General features: G+C 46.9%; 1 pseudogene; it reads left to right on the top strand.

Moving 5' to 3' along the window:
* The first annotated feature begins 13,854 nt into the window (after window positions 1-13,854).
* Window positions 13,855-18,087, top strand: LOC133770983 (protein tyrosine phosphatase type IVA 1-like; annotated as a pseudogene).
* The last annotated feature ends 4,852 nt before the right edge of the window (window positions 18,088-22,939 follow it).

Here is a 22,939-nt window from a genome sequence, read left to right on the forward strand (position 1 = left end):
CTTGCAGAGATCTTTCATATAGGTTTTTTTTTTCCCCCCCTGCAGTGTCTTGGCTTTCTATGCCTGAAATACTCTCATGGGCTCTTCAGCCAGATCTGAATGCCTTAAGGACTGATTCTGAGGCCAGAGTGCTATTTAGGACATCTGCCATTCTATGAGTCTGCTGTGTATCCCATTTCCCATGTTGGATCATTCTCTCCCTTTTTGATTCTATCAGTTAGTATTAACAGACACTATTCTTGTCAAACAGTACTTTATACTTTGTGTATCTGTGTGGGTGCAAACTGTTGAAATCTTTACTTAGTATATACCAGTTATCTTCTATATTTAGAAACAATTGAAAATGAATCTCGATGAAGAATGGGATGGGAGAGGGAGTGGGAGATGGGAAGGTTGTGTGTGGGAGGGAGGTTATGGGGGGGGAACCGCTATAATCCAAAAGTTGTACTTTCAAAATTTATATTTATTAAATTAAAGTTTATTTATTTTATTTGTTTGTTTATTTTTTGACAGGCAGATTGGACAGTGAGAGAGAGAGAGAGAAAGGTCTTCCTTTGCCGTTGGTTCATCCTCCAATGGCTGCCGCAGCTGGCGCGCTGCGCTGATCCGAAGCCAGGAGCCAGGTGCTTCTCCTGGTCTCCCATGCGGGTGCAGGGCCCAAGGACTTGGGCCATCCTCCACTGCACTCCCGGGCCATAGCAGAGAGCTGGCCTGGAAGAGGGGCAACTGGGACAGAATCCAGTACCCCGACCGGGACTAGAACCCGGTGTGCCGGCGCTGCAAGGCGGAGGATTAGCCTGTTGTGCCACGGCACCGGCCTCTGTGTTTATTTTTAGGTGTTTGTGGCGATACTTTTTTTTTTTCCTTTTCCCTATGATGGCTTTTATCTTTGGTCTGTGTCTCTGTGGGTTAGTGGAGTGTCTGCTCTTTCAGTGAATACCCTGAGGCGAGTGCTGGGTGTGGTCAGGGAGCTCTGGTCAGTGCTCCAGGGTGAGGGGAGTACCCGAGGTGACACCCAAGTTGGGCATGGTAAATCTCCCTAAACTCCCCCCCCCTTTTTTTTTTTTTATCAGAGGGGATGTTTGATCAACTGTATTGGCATAGTCTCATGCTCTCCTCTCTCCTCCAAGGAGACAAATGCCTGGTTGCTAGCCCCAGTGGGTACAACATTCATCCGCGTTGCTACAAGAACCACACAATGTATTTGTGCAGTCCTTGGTGTGAGCATGGAGTCCGCAGCAATGATCCTCACCAGGGAATCAGGGAGCCCTGAGCATGTGGAGCTGCTCACAGTGACTGCCCAAAGACCCAGCCACGCCCTGCGCCCTCCCACGCAGCCACAGCGTTTTCATGGACTGAGTGCACAAGGCTCCGACAGTCACAAGCACCCAGCCCCCTGTCAAATCTCCCAGCCAGACTCAGGTATCTCTTCTTGGCTGGTTGTCAGGTGTGCATGCACAAGCTGGTGTACCTGTTACGTACGTCTGAAGTGGCACCGCCCTCTCTCAGCTAGTTACTGGACACCAGAGCTGGGTGGGCGGGGAGAGAGAAATGCGGCCCCCCCTTTTCCTCTGGCTTGGCTGATACACTGTCCCCCACAGGGCTCCAAGCTGGACTCACGCCAGGCTCTTCCCGCAGCTTTATCTCCAGTGCTTTGGGCTGCTGCAGTCTGGTCTCACCTCACTCTGCAAAGCTGGTGCTGAGGCTCTTGGCTGCTGGGGTCCTGAGTTGTGTGATCCACTCTCCACGTAGATCCACAGTGTCCCTCTAATTTGTATGGAGTTTTCTCCTTAGCTCTTCCCTGAGACTACACTCTCTCCACTTTTTTATTTATTTATTTATTTATTTATTTATTTATTTTTGACAGGCAGAGTGGACAGTGAGAGAGAGAGACAGAGAGAAAGGTCTTCCTTTGCCGTTGGTTCACCCTCCAATGGCCGCTGCGGCTGGCGCGCTGCGGCCGGTGCACCGCGCTGATCCGATGGCAGGAGCCAGGTGCTTCTCCTGGTCTCCCATGGGGTGCAGGGCCCAAGGACTTGGGCCATCCTCCACTGCACTCCCTGGCCACAGCAGAGAGCTGGCCTGGAAGAGGGGCAGCCGGGACAGAACTGGCGCCCCGACCGGGACTAGAACCCGGTGTGCTGGCGCCGCAAGGCGGAGGATTAGCCTAGTGAGCTGCGGTGCCGGCCCCACTCTCTCCACTTTTTAAAAACTCTCTTCTCTTGCCGGCACTGTGGCTTAACAGGCTAATCCTCCGCCTTGCGGCGCCGGCACACCGGGTTCTATTCCCGGTTGGGGCGCCAGATTCTATCCCGGTTGCCCCTCTTCCAGGCCAGCTCTCTGCTATGGCCCGGGAGTGCAGTGGAGGATGGCCCAAGTGCTTGGGCCCTGCACCCGCATGGGAGACCAGGAGAAGCACCTGGCTCCTGGCTTAGGATCAGCGAGATGCACTGGCCGCAGCGGCCATTGGAGGGTGAACCAACAGCAAAAAGGAAGACCTTTCTCTCTCTCACTATCCACTCTGCCTGTCAAAAATAAATAAATAAATAAATAAATAAATAAAATTAAAAAAAACCCCTCTCTTCTCCTAGACTAGAGCAGTAAGCTCCCTCCCTTTTCTGCCATTTTGGAATCAATCTCCTATGTCTAACAGAATAGTTTTTAGTTTTCTCTCAATACATATCCTTCATATTTCTTGTTAACTCCAAGTGGTCATTGTTTGTACATGAAGAGATCTTGTGGCTGTCGGAGTGCTGATGAGTTCTGCTTGTTTGGGAGTTCATTCACTGATGTTTTTAGATAGACTATTATGTGTTAATTCTTTCTCTTTTCTGATGGTGACCTTTCTTTCTTTTTCTTGCCTTACCCCCAACTCCTTATCTGCCAACATATCCCTGTTTTGATTCTAAAACTTACATTTACAGGGGGCTTGATTTCTCATTTTCTATTTTTCTGCTCAGGTATATGTGAATTGTATTGAATGAAGGAAATTGTTCTCTAAGTTCAATTGTTCTCTAGGTTCAGTGCTCTGGGATGGATTACAGAGCATGGGGATTATCTGTGCCTTGAAAGTCTGTTATTTTCAAATTATGCCAACTGGTATGTGGAAGAAAATCACGTAAGCCCTTCTTGAGAAAGAAAAATTACAAGAACTTGAAATTCAATTTTCCTCTTTAAGAACAGGAGTCAACTTATCAGTGAAGTGCTTGTTAGCTGAATTTGGAAGGTTCAAGAAAAGTCTGGAGCCAAAGCATTTGCTTTGATGAACTAACTGTTCTCCCGCGCCTGCCACTCAAGGAAGAGATAAGAATTTTTCTAGTACAGAAATCCTGTTAGTTTCTTTCTTGTAGCACACAATAGACTCCCTGTTTAATTTACTGCTTCTAACATTCTTGAAATATTGTTTAGATAAATTATATTATTTTAATAGTGGTTTTATGAAGAGGAATGAGGGCACAAAGTTTCAGTGATGTCTGTTTCACAGCAAACCTCTTGGGCTTCCTTCAAGGTGAATTGTTAACAACATTGGTATAAAAACAGACACCTGATCTTCTCTTCAAGAGTAGATTTAAGAGAAATAAGAGGCCGGCACTGTGGCGTAGTGGGTAAAGCTGCTGCCTGCAGTGCTGGCATCCCATACGGGTGTGGGTTTGAGGCCCGGCTGCTCCACTTCCGATCCAGCTCTCTGCTATGACCTGGGAAAGCAATAGAAGATGGCCCAAGTCCTTGGGCCCCTGTACCCGCAAGGGAGACCAGAAGAAGTCCTGGCTCCTGGCTTTGGATTGGCTCAGCTCTGTCCATTGCAGCCATTTGGGGAATGAACCAGCAGATGGAAGACCTCTCTCTCTCTGCCTCTGCCTCTGCCTCTCCTTCTCTCTCTGTATGGCTCTGACTTTCAGTAATAAATAAATGTTTTAAAAAAAGAGAAATACTAAAACAATTTTTGACAGTTTTGCCCCCCAGAAACCTAAACACAGTGCAATTAGCAAAAGGGTAAGATAATTATGGGGCCATGGACAACCCCAAATTACAGTGAAAGCCAAATTTATTCATTTAGTTATTTTTATTTTTTAACTTTTATTTAATAAATATAAATTTCCAGAGTACAGCTTATGGATTACCATGGCTTTTTCCCTCCCATAACTCCCCTCCCACCTGCAACCCTCCCATCTCCCGCTCCCTCTCCCATTCCATTTGCATCAAGATTCATTTTCAGTTATCTTTATATACAGAAGATCAATTTAGTATATATTAAGTAAAGATTAGTTATTTTTAAAATATTCATTTATTTATTTGAAAGAAAGAGAGAGAGAGAGAAAGAAAGAGAAAGAAAGAAAGAGAAAAATATTGATTTTCCATCTGCTGGTTCACTCCCCAAATGGCTGCAATGGCCAGGACTGGGCCAGGCTGAAGCAAGGATCCAGGAGCTTCATCCGAGTCTTTCATGTAGATGCAGGGGCCCAAGCACTTGGGCCATCTTCCACTGCTTTCGCAGGTGCATTAGCAGGAAGCTGGATTGGAAGTAGAGCAGCCAGGACCGAAGCCTGTGCCCATGTGGGATGCTGGCACTGCAGATGGTGGCTTTACCTGCTACACCACAGTGCCAGCCCCACTAAAGCCAAATTTATTAAGGCAATGTACAAAATGGATTTAATATAAACTTACTTGGTTCATGGTACATCCAGTGGTAGGCAGACACTTCTGTGTTATGTGCATTGCACACCTCCGTGGAGAAGCCCACGCAGCCTAACTTCCTCCTTTTCCTTTCTCTCTATCTGCTTTCCTGAGTGCTCCGCTTGACAGCAGTTGAGGCCATTCACAGGTGAATGTGCCAGGTGTGTGGCTGGCTGGCCGGCGTCCTCTCTCCCTGCAGGGAATTGCAGTAACCTAGGAACAACCGCCAACCTAATGTCCCTCCCCAGCCTGTTCTTCCTTCCATCTTCCCAGGAGGGCTCTGGGCGGTCATTTTCCACCTACTCTGGGTCACCTGCCTTGTGCCCGAAACACTGTACTGATGCCTGACTCATAGTTGCTGTACTGGACTGGAGGGGCCACTAGGAGGCAGAACTCCACCATCTGGACCTCAGGTGCCAGGAAGTTTTCCTGTGTGGCCTTTGTCACGGCCACTAGCTCATGCAGCCCTGTGTGCTGGGGACTGAGGGGACAATGAATGGGGTGGCCAGCAGGCCCCCCTGGGTGCTGGCCCTCTGGTCGGTGGGGGGAACGGTTATCATGGGATGAAGGTTTTTGTCCCTCCCAAATTCTTGTCTTGAGGTCCTAATCTTCAGTGTGATGGTGTGTGGAGGTGGGTCCTTTGTAATTAGGTCTGAACTAGGTCGTGAAGGTGAGATCCTCATAGTGAACCTACGCTCACAACAGCAGGGGAATGCAGCCAGGCCTCTCTCTCTACACCCACTCTGAGCAAGGGCCTTGTGAGTGCACAGCCAGAAGGTGACTAGCTACAGGTCAGGACGAGAGCCCTCATCAACAACTGAATCTGCGGCACCTTCAACTTGGACTTGCCAGCTTCCAGCTCTATGAGAAAGAATGCACTGGTTAAACTGTCGGCCGTGGAGTTACAGCCACTCCAGCTGAGATGGCTGCTGGTCTGCATGGCAGTACATGTAGCTTCTGTTGGCTCTAGTTTTTCTTTTTTTTCTTTTTGACAGGCAGAGAGAAAGGTCTTCCTTTTGCTGTTGGTTCACCCTCTAATGGCCGCTGCGGCTGGCACACCGCACTGATCCGAAGCCAGGAGCCAGGTGCTTCTCCTGGCCTCCCATGCAGGTGCAGGGCCTAAGGACTTGGGCCATCCTCCACTGCACTCCCGGGCCATAGCAGAGAGCTGGCCTGGAAGAGGGGCAACCGGGACACAACCTGGCGCCCTGACCGGGATCTAGAACCTGGTGTGCCAGTGCCGCTAGGCGGAGGATTAGCCTGTTGAGCCATGGCGCCGGCCTGGCTCTAGTTTTTCAAAAATAGCCAGCTAGATTTCCCTCTCTGTCCCTCAATAATTTAATTGTTTTCACTAATTCAGTTATTATATTCTTTTAAAAAAATTTTTTTTATTTATTTGAAAGAGTTACACAGAGAGAGGAGAGGCTGAGAGAGGTCTTCCATCCACTGGTTCACTTCCTAAATGGCCGCAATGGCTGGAGCTGAGCTGACCCGAAGTCAGGAGCCAGGAACTTCTTTTGGGTCTCCCACATGGGTGCAGGGGCCCAAGGACTTGGGCCATCTTCTACTGCCTTTCCAGGCCATAGCAGACAGCTGGAAGTGGAGCACCCGGGATTAGAACTGGTGCCCATAGGGGATGCTGGTGCTTCAGGCCAGGGCTTTAACCCACTGCACCACAGCGCGAGCCTCTCAGTTATTATATTCTGATGGAATTGATCTGAAACATGTTTGGGCCCTGCATAATTCAGAATTTGTGTGTATGCCTATTTTTGTGTGCGTGTGTGTGCTGAGTATCATCTGTCTCTCTCTTTTTTAAAAGATTTATTTATTTATTTGAAAGTCAGAGTTACACAGAGAAGGAGAGGCAGAGAGAGGTAGACAGAGAGAAAGGGAGAAGGAGAAGGGAGAGGGAGAGGTAGAGAGAGAGGAAGTCTTTCATCTGCTGGTTCACTCCCCAACTGGCTGCAAAGGCTGGAGCTGTGCCTATCCAAAGCGAGGAGCCAGGAGCTTCCTCCAGATTCCCTATTTGGGTGCAGGGGCCCAAGGACTTGGGCCATCTTTCACTGCTTTCCCAGGCCATAGCAGAGAGTTGGATCTGAATTGGAGCTGCCAGGACTTGAACTGGTGCCCATATGGGATGCTGGCACTGCAGGCGGCAGCTTTATCTGCTATACCACAGTGCTGGTCCCTGAATATCTTCTCTTAATGTGACTTTTTAAAGAACTGAACTATGTATAATTATATTGTGGTGGTTGCTGTAGTCTTTGTTTGTTTAAAGACTTTAGGGATTGGGAAAAACATTTTTTAAAAAACATTATTTTTGTATTTATTTGAAAGAGAGAGGGTGAGAGAGAGAGAGAGCGAGAGACTGAGAGACAGAGAGAGATCTTCCATCTGCTGGTTCACTCTCCAAATGGCCACAGTGGCCAGGGCTGAGCTAGGCTGAGCCAGGAGCCAGGAGCTTCTTCTGGGTCTCTCACATTGGTGGTAGGGGTCCAAACACTTGGGCCGTCCTCTGCTGCTTTCCTAGGTTATTAGCAGGGAACTGGATCAGAAGTGGGGCAGCTGGGATATGAACTGTCGCCCATATGGGATGCTGATGTTGCAGGTGGTGACTTACTTGCTGTGCCACAACACTGTCCCTGGGAAAGTTTTTTTTTTTTTTTTAAAGATTTTATTTATTTATTTGACAGGTAGAGTTACAGACAGTGAGAGGGAGAGACAGAGAGAAAGGTTTTCCTTCCATTGGTTCACTCCCCAAATGGCCATCATGGCTGGAACTATGCTGATCCGACACCAGAAGCCAGGTGCTTCCTCCTGGTCTCCCATGTGGGTGCAGGAGTCCAAGCACTTGGGCCATCCTCCACTGCCCTCCTGGGCCACAGCAGAGAGCTGGACTGGAAGAGGAGCAACCGGGACTAGAACCTGATGCCCATATGGGATGTCGGCGCCGCAGGCGGAGGATTAACCAAGTGAGCCACGGCGCCGGGCCCATTTTTTTTTTTTTTTAAAGATTTATTTATTTGAAAGTCAGAGTTACACACAGAAAGAAGGGAGAGGAAGAGTGAGAGAAGTCTTCCATCCGATGGTTCACTCCCCAGATGGCCACAGCAGCTGGAACTGTGCCGATCCGAAGCCAGGAGCTTCTTCTGGGTTTCCCACGCGGTTGCAGGGGCCCAAGGACTTGGGTCATCTTCTGCTTTCCCTGGGAAAGTTTTTAAAAAGACTTACTTATTTGAAATGCAGAGTGAGGGAGACAAAGAGATCTTCCATCTGCTGGTTCATTCTCCAAATGGCTACAACAGACAGAGAAGGTCCAGGTCAAAGCCAGAAGCCTAGGGGCCCAAGTTCTTGGGCTATCTTTAACTGCTTTTCCAGGCGCGCTAGCAGGGAGCTGGATTGGAAGCAGAGTGGCTGGGACCGAGCAGATTTTCCAATAGGGAATGCTGGCATTGCAGGCAGTGGTTTAACCCTCTACGCCACAGTGCTGGCTCTGACTGTCGTGTTTTTATTGCTTGACTTTTCACATTCTGGCTTCTCTCTCCTGGCTAGAGGGAGACCTGTTTCTCTGGAGGGTGTGTGGGTGGTGAGCTCTGAGTCTCGTACACCTGAGCATGTTAATATTGCTTTTCATGGCAAACACAGCTTGGCTGGTGGAGAATTTTGGGTTTTGTTTTCTTCTTGTAGGGGAGATTAGGCTGACTGTTCGTCCTTTGCAGGTATCTTTGTTTTGCAGCTTTGCTTCTTCTAGCATTCGTGTCTACGTGAGGTTCCTTATTTGCATGTTGGCAGGTCTGGGAGCCAGCCTTGCCATTAATTCCACTTGGCTCCCAGTGAGTCCTTCCCATCTGAGGATGTAATACTTTAGTTGCCAGTTCAGGCAAGTCTCCCCCAACCCCTAGACCCTTCTTTTTGTGACTGTTGCTTCTTTTTTATTTGTTCTGGTCCTTTCTGTAGACACAGCACTTTTCTGTTGGCTCGTGGGCTCTGTTCTCAGTGTCTTTATTTTCTTTCCCGTAATCTGACTCTGCTCTTTGTCAGCTGTCTGAGAAGGTGTCTCCGAATGGTCTGTTTCCCTGGAGTGTTGATTGCACCCTGCATTCCTCGCAGATCTCTTGTAAGCTTCAGTCGTGGAGGTGTGTCAGGTGTCACACATCCTTTCCTGCTCTCATCTCATTCAGTCTGCTGGCTGTCAGCCGGGTCATCTTCTGACCGAGTGACTGTCTCAACACCTTCTCCTAGACATGTCCAGCTGGCTCAGCCTTGCTTCCAGCTGCCTTCCCGGGGACTCTGGGGTGGCAGGTCCAGGATGCCAGAGCTACCTCTCTCCCTCCCTGGCCTTGACTTTGTGGACCACGGACAGACACTTGTCCAAGAATTTAAACAAAGAAACAGAGAGGATGCTAGGCAGGTGGTTGAGGCACTCTTGTTTCATAGAAATCATTTTTATGACCTGAATGAGAGCACAGAACAGATGTGTAGTAGATACTTGCTCAGATATGCAAGAAATATCACACTTAAAACTCTGTTCTTTGCCTGGATCTTGACTGTGGACCACATCTCACTAGAAACAGTCACCCAATGTTCTTATGCCTCTTCCTTTCCAGGTTGGTGAAAGGTGGGGTGTGTGTCTTATAGAGTTTGAAGCACTGGGGTCGATGTTGCAGGTATTGGTCCTCTGTCTGCACTGGTTTTTACTGAGTCACCTTGTGTTATGCCTGTGGATCTTGGGTTCTGCTGTTTTTGTGCCAGGTGTGGAGTATGTGACTCTTAGACATAACCAGGAAACTCTCAGAGATTCCCAGGTGGGCTTGCTGTCTGCAGGCCTGGCTCGGGTGAGGGCTCTGGTCTTATTTACCTGCAGAATTAATTACTGGACATCTGTTTCCCCCAGCAGGCTTCTGGGTGTCTTGTCTTGGTCATCAAGAATATACTTACCCTTCCTTCATGTCCCCTCCAGGAATCCTTCTTCCTTCAGGACATTTTGCAAGTCTCCCAGCTGTCTTGGGCTCTGGATGGAAAGGACACGTTGCAGTCACTTCTATTTTCTGTCCTGTCTTGACTCACCACCATCAAGAAGGCCACACGTGGCATAGCAGGTTAGGCTTCCACCTGTGGCACTGGCATCCCATGTGGGTATGGGTTCAAGTCCCAGATGCTCTGCTTCTGATCCAGCTCCCTGCTAATGCACCTAGGAAAGCAGAGGAAGATGGACCAAGTGCTTGAGCCCCTGCACTCACATGGGAGCCCTAGAAGAAGCTCCTGTCTCCTGGTTTTGGTCTGGCCCAGTCCCAGCTATTGCAGCCATTTGGGGAGTGAACCAGTTAATGGAAGATCCCTCTGTCTCTCCTCTTCTCTCTGTAAGTCTGCCTTTATTTTATTTTTTTGACAGGCAGAGTTAGTGAGAGAGAGAAAGAGAGGACGAGAGGAAGAGAGGAAGAGAGAAAGAGAGAAAGAGAAAGGTCTTCCTTCTGTTGGTTCACCCCCCAAATGGCAGCTATGGCCGGAGCTGCGCTGATCCGAAGCCAGGGGCCAGGTGCTTCCTCCTTGTCTCCCAAGTGGGTACAGGGCCCAAGCGCTTGGGCCATCCTCCACTGCCTTCCTGGGCCACAGCAGAGAGCTGGACTGGAAGAGGAGCAACTGGGACAGAACCGGCGCCCCAACCAGGACTAGAACCCGGGGTGCCAGCGCTGCAGGTGGAGGATTAGGCTAGTGAGCCATGGCACTGGCTGTAACTCTGCCTTTAAAAAAATAAAATAAAAAAGCACAGAGTCTGCTACTACTGGAAAGAGGAAAGAGAAAACACAAATTTCTTTTATGCACCGTTACGCTATTTTTTTTTTGCCTCTGGAGTTCTATATTCCTTTACATGTTTTAGATATTAAAAACTCATTATGTACTTACTATTGTTTCTATTTATTCAAAGTTGATCCATGAGATTCTACCCAAGATAGGTGGTTTATCCTGAAGAGAGCTGAGTAACTTTTTCTGGTGCATTCCCACTTCCTGCTTGCAGGCTCTTAGGGTCTCCCTCCCAGGTTAAGCTGGGGCTGGGGAGGGTTCTGTGCTCAGGGATAGGAGCTTCCCAGGCAAATGTGCACCTTGGTAAGCCTTGGATAGCCCTGCTGGGACACATGGCACTACTGTCTCTGCGGAAGTGACCGTGCTGGGAGCCAGGCTCGCTGTGACTTGGGTTCTTCCGTACATTTTTCCTACTGTATCAGGGGAGTCTGGCTGTTTCCTGGAAACACTTAATTCCCACCCAGCCTCCTTTGGGTCCTGCTCTTTGGGGACCAGTCCTTGCTGTGTTGGGAGGATGTGCCTCCTTCTTCCTCTGCTGCTGCCCTGGTTTGGCACTTAATGGCCCTGGGTCCCCAGGCCTCCTGCTCTCTCGGTCCATGGATCTGAAGTTCCTTCAGAGGGAGAGATGCTCAGGGTGTTCAGGATCTCATCGACCCTTGGACCACCCAGATGAAATAACTTCCCCTAGGTACTGAGTTGGACGTGAGTTCTTGCCCTCTTCTGGCTAGCACTTTGACGATCCTGGGAAGAAGTTTCTAGCTCATGGGTGGTGTCTTCCCTTAGACTCAAGCGCCGGGGAGATGCGTCCTGGTTTTGAGCTTCCTTAGTCATTTCAGACACCTATGTTCAGATCGCCATCTGTTCTTTGTGCTGAACAGAGCTCTCCCTCCAGCCAGTTGTCTGTTGCCTCTAATTAATGTCTAAATACACAGCACGTTCTTCTATAATTATATATGGAAATGTCTGTGAGCAAAGCAGAAACGTTTTGAGGAGGGGGCAGCTGCCTGGCAAAGAGCGATGGCAGCCAAGTTCACGCAGGGTTTTAAGCAGCCACAGCAGCAGCCTACCCAAGCCAGAGCTGGCTGCACGTGGGGACCTGGGAAATCTCTGCAACCCATCTGTCCACTTGGTTTCTTCTCTTTGTGCCTGAGAATCATCTGTGCTGAGGGAGAGTTTGCTTCTGAGATTTTTCTGGTTTGATTTAGATTTTGTGTTTTACCCCACAGCCACTGAAACGCTAGTGACACTGATAGTTGTAGCCTGAGAACTCTTTTCTTGGAGAACTGGGGTTTCTTTGAGTGCTGTTCAGTCTGGGAAGCAAGCATCCAATGAACCCTGTGCACAATGGGGAGGCTGTGGCTCCCTTGGAGCAGAGGAACCAGGAGCATGGGTCTCTAAGCCTGGCTGCTGGAGCCTGCCCGACGTTGCCGTGTCTCCTGAATGCTGAACCACTTATACTTAACCACTATTTGCCTTTGTAGTTGAAGTAACTTTAGACTTAAAAGTTGCAAAAGTAATAGATTTCCCCTATATCCTTTACCTAGCTTCCCCTGCTTACATCTTATAATATACTTATTAAACCCAGAAATTGGGGCTGGCTCCATGGCTCACTTGGTTAATCCTCCACCTGTGGCGCCGGCATCCCATATGGGCACCAGGTTCTAGTCCCAGCTGCTCCTCTTCTAGTCCAGCTCTCTGCTGTGGCCCAGGAGGGCAGTGGAGGATGGCCCAGGTGCTTGGGCCCTGCACCCACATGGGAGACCAGGAGGAAGCACCTGGCTCCTTGCTTCAGATCAGCATAGTTCCGGCCATGGCAGCCATTTGGGGAGTGAACCAAAGGAAAAGGAAAACCTTTCTCTCTGTCTCTCTCTCTCACTGTCTGTAACTCTACCTGTCAAATAAATAAATAAAATCTTAAAAAAAAACCTAGAAATTAATGCTAGACTGTGGGTAATTACATGGCAGACCTTGTTTTAATTTGCCCCAGCTTTCCATTAATGTCCTTTTTATTTATTTTTAAAAATGTATTTGAAGGAGAGAGAGAGAGAGAGAAAGGGAGGGAGGGAGGGAGGGTCGATCCAATCTGCTGGTTCACTCCCCAAATGCTCACCATGACTCCAGGCCAGGGGCTGGCAGCCAGAACCTCAATCCAGGTCTCCCATGTGGGTGGCCGGAATCCAGTTCCTTGAGCCATCACCGTTGGTTCCTGAGGTCTGCATTAGCAGGAAGCTGGAACCAAAAGGCAGAAGCAGGTCGTGTGGAAGCTAGGAACTCTGATAGGAGCACTGGTATCTTAACCGCTGTGCCCAGTGTTCACTCCTCCCTAATGTCCTGTTCTTGATCATCCTCTCAAAAATGCTATCTAATGGCTTGTAGTTGATCGATGGCGACCCTTGGAGTCCCAGAGCTGGACATGTTAATTTTGAGTTATGTGTTCTGTCATTTGTACATTCATTTTGGAAACCACAGGCTAGCACAGCACCAGCTGTGTCATCTTGGGTGAATAAGCATTGGCTGTGGCCCTGTGCTTCGCAAGGTGGGTTCAAAGGTGAATTAGATGGCTCCCCTGACTTCTACGTTAGAACCTTGGGAGGGAATCACATTCTTATCTTGCTAGTCATAAAGACGAGCCGTGAGGTTTGCTGTTAGGAGCACTTGTAGAGCAGCTGCTCTCAGGGGGCCGTGCGTTATTTACAGGACACCTGCATCCCACACTGGAGTGCCTCGGCTCTAGTCCTGCCTTCACTGCTGCGTCCAGCTTCCTGCAGCGGAAGATGACGTCTCTAACAGTTGGGTCCCTATCATCCATGTTGGAGTTCCCAGCTCCCAGCTTCACACTGACCCAACCCTGGCCCTTAGTGCCATGTGTGACGTGAACCAGTGCACGGGGGCTCTCGGTATCTCTCTGTCTCACTTTCAAAATTAATAAATTAAAAATTAAATAAAAAAGAGATTGCATTTTTCTGGAAATCCTGCATTGCCTGGTAGAGTCTGGTGTCCTGGCCGCCACCTGCATCCCTGCTGTGGCCCCACAGCGACCACTGCAGCCCCTGCCCTGCATTGGCTGCTGCCGCCTGTGTCAGGATTGGCTGTAGGATTAGGCCACAGTCTTCAGTGAGAAAACGGGTTCCTTTCTGTGGTGTGCTGGGTCACACGTTTATGGGGTTTCTGAAGGGCCGTGGAGATGAGTAAGTCGATTATTGCTGTTTCTTGTTGGCAGGTTCTTCTCATTTCCCATTACTCCCAACTTCATACTCAAAGCACTGAGAATTGAAAGTGGGGGCTAGTGAAGGAGACTTCAGCTTCTTTGCATAATTTCTGTATTCAGTTTGTAAAATTCTTTCACAACCCTAGTAAGTGTTTTTTAAGTAAATTAACATGGCATGAATGAACTGCCCAGCTCCTGTGGAAGTCACATATAAGAACATGAGATTTCTTGTTATACAGAATCCAACCGGTGCAGCATTAAACAAATTTCTGAGGCACTTAAGAAATATGCAGTTACCACAGTAGTAAGAGTATGTGCAGCAACTCAAGACACTACTGTTGTGGAGAAGGAAGGCATCTGTGTTCTCGATTGGCCTTTGACGATGGTGCACCACCGTTCAACCAGATTGTTGACGACTGGTTAAGTCATGTGAAAATTAAGTTTCTTGAAGGACCTGGTTGTTGGGCAGCTGTTCACTGTACTGCAGGGCTTGGGAGAGCACCAGTGCTTGTTGCCCTAGCGTTCTTTGAAGATGGAATGAACTAGGAAGATGCCATACAGTTCCTAAGACAAAAGTGCCTTGGACTTTGAACTGCAAGCAACTTCTGTATTTGGCAAAATGTCATCCTAAGACTCCGCTGGTTGTAGAAACCACTGTTGCATTCAATGAAACTGGAGTGCCTCGTGCTGTTGCCTTGGCAGTGGAACGTGACACAGGCTCTAATCTGCCATATGTACTCGCCAACACGTTAGTCTGGTGGATAAGTGTAATGAGGCTTCATAAGGGGCATTGAAAGCAGTTTTGTCAGGTCCCAGGTCTGATAGGATTACAACCTCTATGTTTGGGTTATAACAGCCTATCTGGACATTTAGCAAAAGAGTCTTGCTGTTTAGGTTTTTTTTTTTTTTGACAGGTAGAGTTATAGATAGAGAGACAGAGAGAAAGGTCTTTCTTCCATTGGTTCATTCCCCAAATGGCCGCTACGGCTTGTATTGCGCTAATCCGAAGCCAGGAGCCAGGTGCTTCCTCCTGGTCTCCCATGCGGATGCAGGGCCCAAGCACTTGGGCCATCCTGCACTGCTTTCCTGGGCCACAGCAGAGAGCTGGACTGGAAGAGGAGAAACCAGGACTAGAACCCAGCACCCTTATGGGATGCCCGCACTGCAGGTGGAGGATTAACCAAGTGAGCCATGGCGCTGGCCCCAGCTGTTTAGCTTTTAAAATATGTTATCATTTGTACCCATTGACCTTTCCTGAAATCATGCAGTACTGAGCTGTATCTTAAATCTATCCCCATGCCAGAATCTTATCAATACATAAGAAATTTAGAAAGATTAGGTGCCAAAATACCCCGCACAATACATGTGTATTTCAAATATCATGCAGAATTAAAATCCCAGGAACTTTGAACACTCTGGCTCTTATGTGGTTTATTCTTCAATCATCTCAAACACTGAAAGTGGGGACTCCATGGCTATCTGCCTGCCCACTTTATACTTGCACCTCCCACGTTCATACCAGGATACATCGGCTTTGCTTAACCACTGAGCCTCATGACTATTTAATATGTTCCTATAAAACTTATTTTTTGTCGTTAATAGAAAACTTCCCTTTTAAATATGTACATCGTACGGAACTGCATGTCTTTAATATCTTCAGACAAAGTTAATTTATGTGTGCACTCTGAGATGCACCTTTTCCGGGGAGGGCCTGAAAAAACAATGAGAAGGGGCCATTAAAAATTTTTAGTAAGAAGTTGCCTTTGTCTTGTGCAGAACATGTAGAAGATGCCCTTTAATTCAGTAAGTATTTTTTAAGATGTAAAGATGTTTGGTTATTGTAGCTTAAAACAAATCTTAATCATAAAGCTTCTGAAATTCTTGTGATTTTTTTCCATACTTATCAAAAGTTGTTTACTAACTTGTTCTTGTTTGAAACATGATTTTTTTTCTTACCAACCTCTTGCAAAAAATGTGATTTGAGTAGACATCTAATATTTTATTACTTTTGAGCTGTGTACTTTAATATTTGAATACTCAATAATTTGTTTTATTATGTGATTGATAAAATGGTGATGTATATTAATGTTAGTTCAACCATATATTTATACTCTCTGGGAATGTGTGGTTATAGTTCTGTAGGAAAAATAATTTGTCAGTTTCACCAGCTTGTGAAAACTTAGTGCAAGAGCTTAAACATCTGAAATGCATTTATCATCAAAAAATTCCTGTGGGCCAGTAATATTAATCTTGTTAATTTTTAAAAAAGATTTATCTATTTGAAAGGCAGAGTTGCAGAGAGAGGGACACAGAGAGAGTGAGAGAGAGAGAGAAATCCATCTTCCATCTACACTTTACTCCTTAAATGGCCACAATGGCCAGGGCTGTTGCATCACCAAATCTTTTTTTTTTTTTTTTTTACTTTTAAAAAAAATTTATTTATTTATTTAAAAGTCATAGTTACACAAAGAGAGGAGAGGTAGAGAGAGAGAGGTCTTTCATCTGATGGTTCACTCCCCAACTGGCTTCAATGGCCGGAGATGCGCCAATCCGAAGCCAGGAGCTAGGAGCTTCTTCTGGGTCTCCCATGTGAGTGCAGGGGCCCAAGCACCTGGGCCATCCTCCACTGCTTTCCCAGGCCATAGCAGAGAGCTGGATTGGAAGTGGAGCAGCCAGGTCTCGAACTGGCGCCCATGTGGGATGCTGGTGTTTCAGGCCAGGGTGTTAACCCACTGCGCCACAGCACCAGTCCCTTTTGTTTACTTTTTTTAAAAAAAAAAGATTTATATATTTATTTGAGGGGCAGAGTTGCAGACAGGGAGAGGGAAAGACAGAGAGAAAGGTCTTCCATCCTCTGGTTCACTCCTCACATGGCCACAATGGTTGGAGCTGGGCCAATCTGAAGCCAGGAACCAGGAGCTTCTTCTGGGTCTCCCACATGAGTACAGGGGCCCAAAACTTGGGCCATCTTCTGCTCTCCCAGGCCATCAGCAGGGAGATGGATTGGAAGTGGGGCAGCCGGGATAGGAACTGGTGCCCATATGGGATGTTGATGTAGTAGGCAGATGCTTAACCTACTATGCTGCAGTGCTGGCCCCTGTTTTGTTTATTTAACATTTGCTTATTTGAAAGAATTACAGGAAGAGAGGGAGAGACAGGGAGAGAGAGATCCTCCATTAACTGATTCACAGCCCAAAAGGCTGCAATGGCTGGAGTTGGTCTAGGTTGAAGCCAGGAGCTTCTTCTGGGTCTCCCACGTGGGTGCAGGGGTCCAAGTACTTGGGCCATTCCCTCGCTGCTTTCCCAGGAGCATTAGCAGGAAGCTGTATTGGAAGTGGAATAGCTGGGGTTTGAACCAGTGCCCATAGGGGATGCCAGTGTTGCAGGTGCTGGCTTTACCCTCTACAGCACAATGCTGGCCCCCAGAAACACTAATCTTTTACTAAAAGGGGGAGCTGGGGTGGGACAGGAAGGAAGTTACTAGGTAACAGGAGAGGTTGTTTGTCCCATCTCACCATACACCAAGAAATACACTGTTTTGAGTGTAACTTAACGATCCCTGAACATTTATGAAGTGACGATGACACTGAGATTTGGAAGAACACCTAAGAGTTGGTGGTTTTCCATGTGGTACTGTGTTAAGAATCCGCCTCTGGAAGTCTGATGGTGCCAGTCTGGGTGCAGAGTGAGGAACGTGGCCTCTCAGGCTCACTTTGTCTCCAGGCGTGGCGATGGTCCTGAGAACGGGGTTGGTGTGCAGCCCTTCCGTGGGACCTCTCTCTTGTCAGCTTCAGACAACCGTGACGGCAAGCTGGCGGAACTGGAATCTTCCCTCGCAGGGATGGTCTGGCCTGGGGCTCCTCTAAGTGTTATCCTCTTTGCTGTGTGCCAGGGTGAAGGTTATATGAGTGACTGAATGGCCGCTGAACAAAGCCAAGTGGAGAAAAGTGACGAGTTAGGTGGGCTCCCCCTGGCTCAATTGTTCACAGAGCCTTGAGTGAGCCACCGATGTTCAGGGCAAGCACAGGAAATGTTGCGAATGGGATCTGCTCTTTGTTCCCCTGGCTGTGAAGCCGAGTTCTTTTTTTTTTTTTTTTTTTAATTTTTTTCTATACAAATATGAAAATCCTAACATTTTGAAACATAATAAATTTACAAGTGGTAACAGTAAAACATCCTCCTTGTTGTAGCCTTTGAAGAAGATGGTGGAAAGAATTCGCAAGTTCCAGATTCTTAATGATGAGATCATCACTATCCTTAGTACCAGTAATTGTGATCCACATCTGACAGTGTTCCTCTGTGCATTCCTTCTGTTCATTACTCCTGTTCATGCTGGTGATTGAGAAACAGGTGGTGAGGAGATGAGATGTAAGAAGTTGGACAACTGGACCAAGGTCAAGTAGCCAATAAGAAGCCAGCACAGCCCAGGCAGCCTGCTGAGAGCCTCCTTGGACCTCCCGAGCAGGCTGGGGCATGGGAAGCTGGGTGTGGCTCTGTTTGATTTGACCTCCAGCAGTCTCTCCTTTGGCTTGTTTAACACCAGTCCTTGAGGCCTGACTTTCTCATTACTTACCTGTGTGGCTCTTTGAACATCATATTTCCTTGTAATCTGCTGGTCGATCTCTTAGCTCCCCTTTTAAGGCCAAAATGTTGCAGCCCTATGATGCCTGGTACTAGGGTGTCCTTAAAATTGCTGCTAAAAATGTGTTAAAAACAACTGTAGGCTTGCAGAAGTCTGTGTGGACCAACAGCGTTATTTCTGAGCGGTGGGATGAGGTTATATTCCTTTTCTGACTTGTTTTGTTTTCTAGTTTTTCTCTAATATATATTCATATAACAAAGAAATATTGAAAGTTTAAAAAGTTGTGATCCTGCACTGTGGGCTAGAGCCTACATTTAACTCTCTGGTGAGTGACAAAAGAATTAAATACAGGGATATGCGTTTGGCTCAGCAGTTAAGACACTGGTTGGGAAGTCCACATTCCATATCCGAGGGCCTGGGCTCCTGGCTGGGCTCTGCTTCTGGTTCCAGCTTCCTGCTAATGTAGATGATGGCTTAAGTACATGGGTCCCTGTCACCATGTGGGAGACCCCAGTTGAGTTCTGGGTTCTTGCTGTTGCCTGGCCCAGCACCAGCTGTTGAAGGAGTTTGGTGAGGGAATCAGCAAATGGAAGATCTGTTTCCCTTTCTCTGTCTCTGTCTGTCTCTCTGCCTTTTAAATAATAAGAATAAAAAGACTGAAATACAATGTTAGTCCCCTTGAAATAAGATGAAAATATTAGAAAAATTTTAATTGTGGCTGGCACCACGGCTCAATAGGCTAATCTTCCGCCTGCAGCGCCAGCACACCGGGTTCTAGTCTCGGTCAGGGCACCGGATTCTGTCCCGGTTGCTCCTCTTCCAGGCCAGCTCTCTGCTGTGGCCAGGGAGTGCAGTGGAGGATGGCCCAAGTGCTTGAGCCCTGCACCTGCATGGGAGACCAGGAGAAGCACCTGGCTCCTGGCTTCGGATCAGTGCAGTGCGCTGGCTGCAGTGCGGCAGCCACTGGAGGGTGAACCAACAGCAAAGGAAGACCTTTCTCTCTGTCTGTCTCTCTCACTGTCCACTCTGCCTGTCAAAAAAAAATTTTAATTGTAAAATATACACAACATTTTAATTGTAAAATATACACAACAAAATCTACCATCTGAGCTATTTTTGAGTGTGCAGGTCAATAGTGTTACTCACATTCACATTGTGGTGGAACTAATCTCCAGAGTTGTTTTTTTTTTTTTTCTTTGACAGGCAGAGTTAGACAGTGAGAGAGAGAGACAGAGAGAAAGGTCTTCCTTCCGTTGGTTCACTCGCCCAAATGGCTGCTATGGCTGGCGCTGCACCAATCCAAAGCCAGGAGCCAGGTGCTTCTCCTGGTCTCCCATGTGGGTGCAGGGCCCAAGCACTTGGGCCATCCTCCACTGCACTCCCGGGCCACAGCAGAGAGCTGGACTGGAAGTGGAGCAACTGGGAAGATTTATTTATTTATTTGAAAGTCAGAGTTACAGAGTGAGGAGGAGAGACAGAGAGATCTTCCATTTACTGGTTCACTCCCCAGATGTCTGCAAAGTACAGGGCTGGGCCAGGCCAAAGCCAGAAGCCAAGAGTTTCTTCTTGGACTTCCACATAGGTACAGGAACTGAAGCACTTGGGCCATCTTCCACTGCTTTCCCAGGCCATTAGTAGAGAGCTGGATCAGCAGTAGCGCAGCCAGGACTTGAACCGGCGCCCAAATGGGATGCTGGTGACACAGGTGACAGCTTTACTTGCTATGCTGCAATGCTGGCCCTTCCAGAGCTCTTTCCTTCTTGTAAAACTGAAGCTCTGTTCCCATTATACAGTAATCCCCCAGGTTCTGCTCTTCTCTGCCCCTAGCCCTTGGCAACCACCCTTCTACTTTGTCGGTGTCTACTTTGACTGCTCTGGGTACCCCATACACGTAGCATCATTCAGTGTTCATCTTTTGGTGACTGCCTTTGTTCACTTAGCCCAATGTCCTTCATGTTGTCCTTCCTTTATATTTATGTTATTTATTGTATGTTTTATTTATAGAGATAGAGATAGATAGATACATATAGAGATTAGTCTTCCACCTGCTAGTTCACTCCCCAGATACCCACAACAGCCCAGAGCTGGGTCAGGTCAAAATCTGGATCCCAGAACTGAATCTGGATCTCCCTATGTGTAAGACTGGAACCCTAGAGCCTGGGCTGTCACCCACTTCCTTCCCAAGTGTGTGGCAGCTGGAAACTGAATCAGAAATGAAGCTGGAAGTTGAAACTAGGCAACGCAATATGGGACGCAGGTATCCAGGCACTGTCTTGACTGTTGTGCTAAGTGCTCACCCCATCCTTTTTAAGGCAGAATAATGTTCCATTGGATGCATTTGCCACATTCTGCTCATTCATTCACATGTCAGTGGACATTGGGATGCTTCTAGTTTTTAGCTATTGTGGATAATGATACTTAAGAGGATCTTTCCCCCTTGAAATTGAAGCAGGTACCAAATTGAGGGGGAAAAGAAGTGAACACCTATGTAATTATCTGAACATGGCGGCTTTTCTTGGGAGTCCTCACATGAAATTCACTCAAATGACATTGGTAAAGTGCCTAGCACCTGTTAGTACTCACCATGTATGAAATCATAACACACATGTCAAGTGATAAGAGAGTTTGCACAGAAAAAAAGGGCATAAAACCAAAATTAAAAAAAATTTGAAATAGCTTAATCAAATATTTAAAATTATCCCCCAAATCATATGCTATGATACTCATGCTGTACCCAAATATTCTGTAAATCCAATCAAAATCATTATTGGATTGGATATTCTCTTTAAGTGAAAAAGGATAGATTGAGACGGGAGGTTTTCTCTACCATAAATATTAAATTCTTAAAAAAATTTGTAATGATTTTAGAGTTACCGAAGAGTTGTAAAAATAATATAGAAAGTTTCCGTATTTCCTTCACCCTGCTTACCTACTGTTCACATCTCATTTTGTAATGGGACACTGTTAAAACTAGGAAGTTAACCTCGGTACCATATCACCAACCAAAGACCAGAACTTACTTGGATTTGACCAGTTTCCCCCCTGACGTCTTTTCCCTGTTCTAGGATACAGCCTGGGATACCATGCAGCATTTAGCCATGAAGGATTTTAACTCGGAAAATAGGGTCTCAGAGACTGTATTTCCATAGACTCGCAGGAGTGTTGGCGAGAACAAGCTTAAGAAGACACTCTTTTTTCCCGCTCACGTCCTGTGCAGTTTTTCCCTGGCCTGTCAGAATGCTGTTTTGGTATGAGGTGGGCAGACCCAGGAGCCCCAAGTCAGGCAGGGCTGAAAGGGCTTGATGAATGCAAATGACTCCTCTCTCATCACTAACACTCTCCTCACTTTTCAATCTGTTCTTATTCTGTTACATTTGCACAAGGCATCTATAGCATGAGTCATAGCCAGAAACTCATCATAGGAATATGCAAGATTGCAGAATACACATCTTTTCTCCCCCAGTGGCACAGCGAAGATTTTAAAATTACAGTGATTTGGGTAGCTTAAGAGCATGGTTTTTGGAGCCCGATACGTTTTTTTGGCTAGTGTAAATGATGATAAAAATTGGCTGAAATTCTCATTTAATTCAGGTATTCTCAAGTTTGAAGCAATTACCCACTCAGAGTTCTGCTCTTCAAATTGAAGATGAAAGGTGCATTACATCATAAATAGTAAAGAGATCACAAGGAGAGGCAGGACATGCCACTTCGCTGTTCAGAGACTTGTATGTGTGTGTGGTGGTTTGTGTAGCACAGATATCTTGCATGAGTGTACCTTTGGTGCGTGTGTGGTTTGTGTACTGGGTATATATGTATTGGATGTGTCCATATGTAGTTTTAGTGCATTTGTGTATAATGAATATATGTGTGCTATGTATATGTGTGTGTTGCCTGTATTATGTGTTGTGCATGTGATGTGTGTGTGTGTGTGTGGTCTCACGCAGGGAGCTGAGACTCAGGGCTTAAGAGTATTTTTTTTAGAAGTATCTCCATTCAGATTAATTGGTAAAGTCTTTAAATATTTCATCTTCTCAGAAATCGTTTGGCAGGTACGTTATCGAAGCTGAATGTTTGTTTTTTAGGAGGAAACTTCACCTATTATAAAATAGATTAAAATGAACGTGATTTGCCGCATTACTGTAATTTCAACCAATGTTGTAGTTTAATTTAGCCAATAGCCACTTGTGAGCTTCAGAGTTATGCTCAGATCAGAAATTTAACAGGGTTTCTCTCTCCTGTCTTTGATGTGCCAATCTATTCCGTCTGGTCATTTGCAACAGCAGTTTCTTGCTCTTCAGAGTTGGTTGTGTGGGATGATGTGCCTCATTTTGTCATCTCTCCCCACTGGCACTATGCCACCCTGTGGGAGACAGTGTTGTTTAGAGGCTAAGAATGGGAGCTCGAGTCACACCTCCTGGATCCAAACCCTAGCTCTATCAACTGGGGAAGGGCTTAACTTGGATTAGTTTCCTTATTTGGGAAATGGGGTCATGATGCAGTTCTTGCTCAGCTGTTGGGGGCTTAGATGATATGATAACTTTAGTGTTTGGAACATATGTGTTCAATGAACACACATTTTGATGCTGGATGGGTTCTTGCACAGCTGGGCCTCTACAAGTATAGAGAAGAGAGGAGTAGAAGCCATTAGTGAACTCTTTCTTCCCAGGTTTATT

This window comes from Lepus europaeus, chromosome 12 (assembly GCF_033115175.1).
Source record: "Lepus europaeus isolate LE1 chromosome 12, mLepTim1.pri, whole genome shotgun sequence".
Lineage (NCBI taxonomy): Eukaryota > Metazoa > Chordata > Mammalia > Lagomorpha > Leporidae > Lepus > Lepus europaeus.